The 7,500-nt window shown below is 43.6% G+C and overlaps 1 protein-coding gene across 2 annotated transcripts in view; it reads left to right on the top strand.

Annotated features, from left to right (window-relative positions):
* Nucleotides 1–7,500, top strand: part of LOC135511879 (protein kinase C epsilon type) — a 282,479-nt gene that overhangs the window by 207,205 nt on the left and 67,774 nt on the right. The gene's annotated exons all lie outside the window — the stretch shown is intronic.

The raw sequence follows: 7,500 nt of genomic DNA, 5'->3' as shown, positions 1-7,500 counted from the left end.
ACTGGGATGATGGTTCACCTTCCAACAGAACAACGACCCTAAGCACACAGCCAAGACAACGCAGGAGTGGCTTCGGAACAAGTCTCTGAATGTCCCTGAGTGGCCCAGCCAGAGCCAGGACTTTAACCTGATCTAGCATCTCTGTAGCGACCAGAAAATAGACATGCAGCGACCCTCCCCATCCAACCTGACAGAGCTTGACAGGATCTGCAGAGAAGAATGGGAGAAACTCCCCAAATACAGGTGCGTCAAGCTTGTTGTGTCATACCCAAGAAGACTTGGCTGTAATCACTGCCAAAGGTGCTTCAACAAAGTACTGGATATATGTAAATGTGATATTTCAGTTTTTTATTTTTAATACATTTGCAAAAATGTCTAAAAACGTGTTTTTTCTTTGTCATTATGGGGTATTGTGTGTAGATTGATGAGGGGGGAAAACAATGTAACCCATTTTAGAAAAAGGCTGTAATGTAACAACATGTGAAAAAGTGAAAGGGTCTTTATACTTTCTGAATGCACTGTACATACTCACAGAAACACAATACACTCAGTTGGATTGGCAGGTGGGCAGAATGACAGACACACTGTACATACTCACAGAAACAAAATACACTCACAGTTGGATTGGCAGGTGGGCAGAATGACAGACACACTGTACATACTCACAGAAACACAATACACTCAGTTGGATTGGCAGGTGGGCAGAGTGACAGACACACTGTACATACTCACAGAAACACAATACACTCAGTTGGATTGGCAGGTGGGCAGAGTGACAGACACACTGTACATACTCACAGAAACACAATACACTCAGTTGGATTGGCAGGTGGGCAGAGTGACAGACACACTGTACATACTCACAGAAACACAATACACTCAGTTGGATTGGCAGGTGGGCAGAATGACAGACACACTGTACATACTCACAGAAACACAATACACTCAGTTGGATTGGCAGGTGGGCAGAGTGACAGACACACTGTACATACTCACAGAAACAAAATACACTCACAGTTGGATTGGCAGGTGGGCAGAATGACAGACACACTGTACATACTCACAGAAACACAATACACTCAGTTGGATTGGCAGGTGGGCAGAGTGACAGACACACTGTACATACTCACAGAAACACAATACACTCAGTTGGATTGGCAGGTGGGCAGAGTGACAGACACACTGTACATACTCACAGAAACACAATACACTCAGTTGGATTGGCAGGTGGGCAGAGTGACAGACACACTGTACATACTCACAGAAACACAATACACTCAGTTGGATTGGCAGGTGGGCAGAATGACAGACACACTGTACATACTCACAGAAACACAATACACTCAGTTGGATTGGCAGGTGGGCAGAATGACAGACACACTGTACATACTCACAGAAACAAAATACACTCACAGTTGGATTGGCAGGTGGGCAGAATGACAGACACACTGTACATACTCACAGAAACAAAATACACTCAGTTGGATTGGCAGGTGGGCAGAGTGACAGACACACTGTACATACTCACAGAAACACAATACACTCACAGTTGGATTGGCAGGTGGGCAGAGTGACAGACACACTGTACATACTCACAGAAACACAATACACTCACAGTTGGATTGGCAGGTGGGCAGAGTGACAGACACACTGTACATACTCACAGAAACACAATACACTCAGTTGGATTGGCAGGTGGGCAGAGTGACAGACACACTGTACATACTCACAGAAACACAATACACTCACAGTTGGATTGGCAGGTGGGCAGAGTGACAGACACACTGTACATACTCACAGAAACACAATACACTCAGTTGGATTGGCAGGTGGGCAGAGTGACAGACACACTGTACATACTCACAGAAACACAATACACTCACAGTTGGATTGGCAGGTGGGCAGAGTGACAGACACACTGTACATACTCACAGAAACACAATACACTCACAGTTGGATTGGCAGGTGGGCAGAGTGACAGACACACTGTACATACTCACAGAAACACAATACACTCAGTTGGATTGGCAGGTGGGCAGAGTGACAGACACACTGTACATACTCACAGAAACACAATACACTCACAGTTGGATTGGCAGGTGGGCAGAGTGACAGACACACTGTACATACTCACAGAAACACAATACACTCACAGTTGGATTGGCAGGTGGGCAGAGTGACAGACACACTGTACATACTCACAGAAACACAATACACTCAGTTGGATTGGCAGGTGGGCAGAGTGACAGACACACTGTACATACTCACAGAAACACAATACACTCACAGTTGGATTGGCAGGTGGGCAGAGTGACAGACACACTGTACATACTCACAGAAACACAATACACTCAGTTGGATTGGCAGGTGGGCAGAGTGACAGACACACTGTACATACTCACAGAAACACAATACACTCACAGTTGGATTGGCAGGTGGGCAGAGTGACAGACACACTGTACATACTCACAGAAACACAATACACTCACAGTTGGATTGGCAGGTGGGCAGAGTGACAGACACACTGTACATACTCACAGAAACACAATACACTCAGTTGGATTGGCAGGTGGGCAGAATGACAGACACACACTGGCATGCTCAGACCCCTTCTAGACTCACTTGTCTGCTTCTTGCCAACTAACATAGGGTTAAAAACCACCACAAACACACAGGCACATTGCCTGGAATGACCACTTATGAACCACTCCATAGACAGCATTTTCACTGGTTGGGATTTAGTTATGATTTCCACTAAGTGGCAATATAACACCATAGTTGAAGAACACAACAGGACTCAATACATGGTAATTCAAATACAGCCCTTTCAAAAATGTTCCTCTGGCTATAGTTACTGACTGTAGGGGGTATAGGATGGTAACCGGGTCGTTCCACCAATAGAGTGCCTATAGTGTAGGATGGTAACCGGGTCGTTCCACCAATAGAGTGCCTATAGTGTAGGATGGTAACCGGGTCGTTCCACCAATAGAGTGCCTATAGTGTAGGATGGTAACCGGGTCGTTCCACCAATAGAGTGCCTATAGTGTAGGATGGCCGTTCCACCAATAGAGTGCCTATAGTGTAGGATGGTAACCGGGTCGTTCCACCAATAGAGTGCCTATAGTGTAGGATGGTAACCGGGTTGTTCCACCAATAGAGTGCCTATAGTGTAGGATAGTAACCGGGTCGTTCCACCAATAGAGTGCCTATAGTGTAGGATGGTAACCGGGTCATTCTACCAATAGAGTGCCTATAGTGTAGGATGGTAACCTGGTCCTTCCACCAATAGAAACCCTATAGTGTAGGATGGTAACCTATAGTGTAGGATGGGGTCGTTCCACCAATAGAGTGCCTATAGTGTAGGATGGTAACCGGGTCGTTCCACCAATAGAGTGCCTAGATGGTTCCACCAATAACCTATAGTGTAGGATGGTCGGTCATTCTACCAATAGAGTGCCTATAGTGTAGGATGGTAACCGGGTCGTTCCACCAATAGAGTGCCTATAGTGTAGGAGGTCATTCTACCAATAGATGCCTATAGTGTAGGAGTTCCACCAATAGAGTGCCTATAGTGTAGGATGGTAACCGGGTCATTCCACCAATAGAAAGTGCCTATAGTGTAGGATGGTAACCGGGTCGTTCCACCAATAGAGTGCCTATAGTGTAGGATGGTAACCGGGTGTTCCACCAATAGAAACCCTATAGTGTAGGATGGTAACCGGGTCGTTCCACCAATAGAGTGCCTATAGTGTAGGATGGTAACCAGGTCGTTCCACCAATAGAGTGCCTATAGTGTAGGATGGTAGTAGAGTGCCTATAGTGTAGGATGGTAACCAGGTCGTTCCACCAATAGAGTGCCTATAGTGTAGGATGGTAACCGGGTAGTTCCACCAATAGAGTGCCTATAGTGTAGGATGGTTGTTCCACCAATAGAGTGCCTATAGTGTAGGATAGTAACCGGGTCGTTCCACCAATAGAGTGCCTATAGTGTAGGATGGTAACCGGGTCATTCTACCAATAGAGTGCCTATAGTGTAGGATGGTAACTGGGTCGTTCCACCAATAGAGTGCCTATAGTGTAGGATGGTAACCGGGTTGTTCCACCAATAGAGTGCCTATAGTGTAGGATGGTAACCGGGTCGTTCCACCAATAGAGTGCCTATAGTGTAGGATGGTAACCTGGTCCTTCCACCAATAGAAACCCTATAGTGTAGGATGGTAACCGGGTCGTTCCACCAATAGAGTGCCTATAGTGTAGGATGGTAACCGGGTCGTTCCACCAATAGAGTGCCTATAGTGTAGGATGGTTGTTCCACCAATAGAGTGCCTATAGTGTAGGATAGTAAGTCGTTCCACCAATAGAGTGCCTATGGTGTAGGATGGTCGGGTCATTCTACCAATAGAGTGCCTATAGTGTAGGATGGTAACTGGGTCGTTCCACCAATAGAGTGCCTATAGTGTAGGATGGCGGGTCATTCTACCAATAGAGTGCCTATAGTGTAGGATGGTAACCTGGTCGTTCCACCAATAGAGTGCCTATAGTGTAGGATGGTAACCTGGTCCTTCCACCAATAGAAACCCTATAGTGTAGGATGGTAACCGGGTCGTTCCACCAATAGAGTGCCTATAGTGTAGGATGGTAACCGGGTCGTTCCACCAATAGAAACCCTATAGTGTAGGATGGTAACCGGGTCGTTCCACCAATAGATTGCCTATAGTGTAGGATAGTAACCTGGTTGTTCCACCAATAGAGTAGGTTGTTCGACCAATAGATTGCCTATAGTGTAGGATAGTAACCTGGTCGTTCCACCAATAGAGTAGGTTGTTCCACCAATAGATTGCCTATAGTGTAGGATAGTAACCTGGTCGTTCCACCAATAGAGTAGGTTGTTCGACCAATAGATTGCCTATAGTGTAGGATAGTATCCTGGTCGTTCCACCAATAGAGTAGGTTGTTCCACCAATAGAGTGCCTATAGTGTAGGATAGTAACCTGGTCGTTCCACCAATAGAGTAGGTTGTTCCACCAATAGATTGCCTATAGCCTAGGATAGTATCCTGGTCGTTCCACCAATAGAGTAGGTTGTTTGACCAATAGATTGCCTATAGTGTAGGATGGTAAACGGGTCGTTCCACCAATAGAGTAGGTTGTTCGACCAATAGATTGCCTATAGTGTAGGATGGAGTTTGTAGTTTCATATGTAGTTTTAGTATCAGGTTTCACCCTGCTGTTGGGATTAGAGTATTGGGAGTATAGGATGTCATATGTAGTTTTAGTATCAGGTTTCACCCTGCTGTTGGGATTAGAGTATTGGAGTATAGGATGTCATATGTAGTTTTAGTATCAGATTTCACCCTGCTGTTGGGATTAGAGTATTGGGAGTATAGGATGTCATATGTAGTTTTAGTATCAGGTTTCACCCTGCTGTTGGGATTAGAGTATTGGAGTATAGGATGTCATATGTAGTTTTAGTATCAGGTTTCACCCTGCTGTTGGGATTAGAGTATTGGAGTATAGGATGTCATATGTAGTTTTAGTATCAGGTTTCACCCTGCTGTTGGGATTAGAGTATTGGAGTATAGGATGTCATATGTAGTTTTAGTATCAGGTTTCACCCTGCTGTTGGGATTAGAGTATTGGGAGTATAGGATGTCATATGTAGTTTTAGTATCAGGTTTCACCCTGCTGTTGGGATTAGAGTATTGGGAGTATAGCATGTCATATGTAGTTTTAGTATCAGGTTTCACCCTGCTGTTGGGATTAGAGTATTGGGAGTATAGGATGTCATATGTAGTTTTAGTATCAGGTTTCACCCTGCTGTTGGGATTAGAGTATTGGAGTATAGGATGTCATATGTAGTTTTAGTATCAGGTTTCACCCTGCTGTTGGGATTAGAGTATTGGGAGTATAGGATGTCATATGTAGTTTTAGTATCAGGTTTCACCCTGCTGTTGGGATTAGAGTATTGGAGTATAGGATGTCATATGCAGTTTTAGTATCAGGTTTCACCCTGCTGTTGGGATTAGAGTATTGGGAGTATAGGATGTCATATGTAGTTTTAGTATCAGGTTTCACCCTGCTGTTGGGATTAGAGTATTGGAGTACAGGATGTCATATGTAGTTTTAGTATCAGGTTTCACCCTGCTGTTGGGATTAGAGTATTGGAGTATAGGATGTCATATGTAGTTTTAGTATCAGGTTTCACCCTGCTGTTGGGATTAGAGTATTGGGAGTATAGGATGTCATATGTAGTTTTAGTATCAGGTTTCACCCTGCTGTTGGGATTAGAGTATTGGAGTATAGGATGTCATATGTAGTTTTAGTATCAGGTTTCACCCTGCAGTTGGGATTAGAGTATTGGAGTATAGGATGTCATATGTAGTTTTAGTATCAGGTTTCACCCTGCTGTTGGGATTAGAGTATTGGAGTATAGGATGTCATATGTAGTTTTAGTATCAGGTTTCACCCTGCTGTTGGGATTAGAGTATTGGAGTATAGGATGTCATATGTAGTTTTAGTATCAGGTTTCACCCTGCTGTTGGGATTAGAGTATTGGGAGTATAGGATGTCATATGTAGTTTTAGTATGAGGTTTCACCCTGCTGTTGGGATTAGAGTATTGGAGTATAGGATGTCATATGTAGTTTTAGTATCAGGTTTCACCCTGCTGTTGGGATTAGAGTATTGGAGTATAGGATGTCATATTTAGTTTTAGTATCAGGTTTCACCCTGCTGTTGGGATTAGAGTATTGGAGTATAGGATGTCATATGTAGTTTTAGTATCAGGTTTCACCCTGCTGTTGGGATTAGAGTATTGGGAGTATAGGATGTCATATGTAGTTTTAGTATCAGGTTTCACCCTGCTGTTGGGATTAGAGTATTGGAGTATAGGATGTCATATGTAGTTTTAGTATCAGGTTTCACCCTGCTGTTGGGATTAGAGTATTGGAGTATAGGATGTCATATGTAGTTTTAGTATCAGGTTTCACCCTGCTGTTGGGATTAGAGTATTGGAGTATAGGATGTCATATGTAGTTTTAGTATCAGGTTTCACCCTGCTGTTGGGATTAGAGTATTGGAGTATAGGATGTCATATGTAGTTTTAGTATCAGGTTTCACCCTGGTGTTGGGATTAGAGTATTGGAGTATAGGATGTCATATGTAGTTTTAGTATCAGGTTTCACCCTGCTGTTGGGATTAGAGTGTTGGAGTATAGGATGTCATATGTAGTTTTAGTATCAGGTTTCACCCTGCTGTTGGGATTAGAGTATTGGAGTATAGGATGTCATATGTAGTTTAGTCAGTCACTAAACATCCTTAGTACATCTCTCAAAAGTAAATATTCATGCCAATGATCATGTCAGTGTCATCAGAATGATAAGTCACTGAATCATTGTTCACGAACAAGGTTGTCAAAATGTTTAGGCATGTTGTCAATGTAACGGCGTACTTTGACAGTATTATCTGATGTAAACTTAGGCTACAGTTTGGATGACAGTTAC

This window comes from Oncorhynchus masou, chromosome 24 (assembly GCF_036934945.1).
Source record: "Oncorhynchus masou masou isolate Uvic2021 chromosome 24, UVic_Omas_1.1, whole genome shotgun sequence".
NCBI lineage: Eukaryota > Metazoa > Chordata > Actinopteri > Salmoniformes > Salmonidae > Oncorhynchus > Oncorhynchus masou.
Note: the sequence above shows the minus strand (reverse complement) of the source record. Positions and strands in the feature narration are given on the sequence as shown.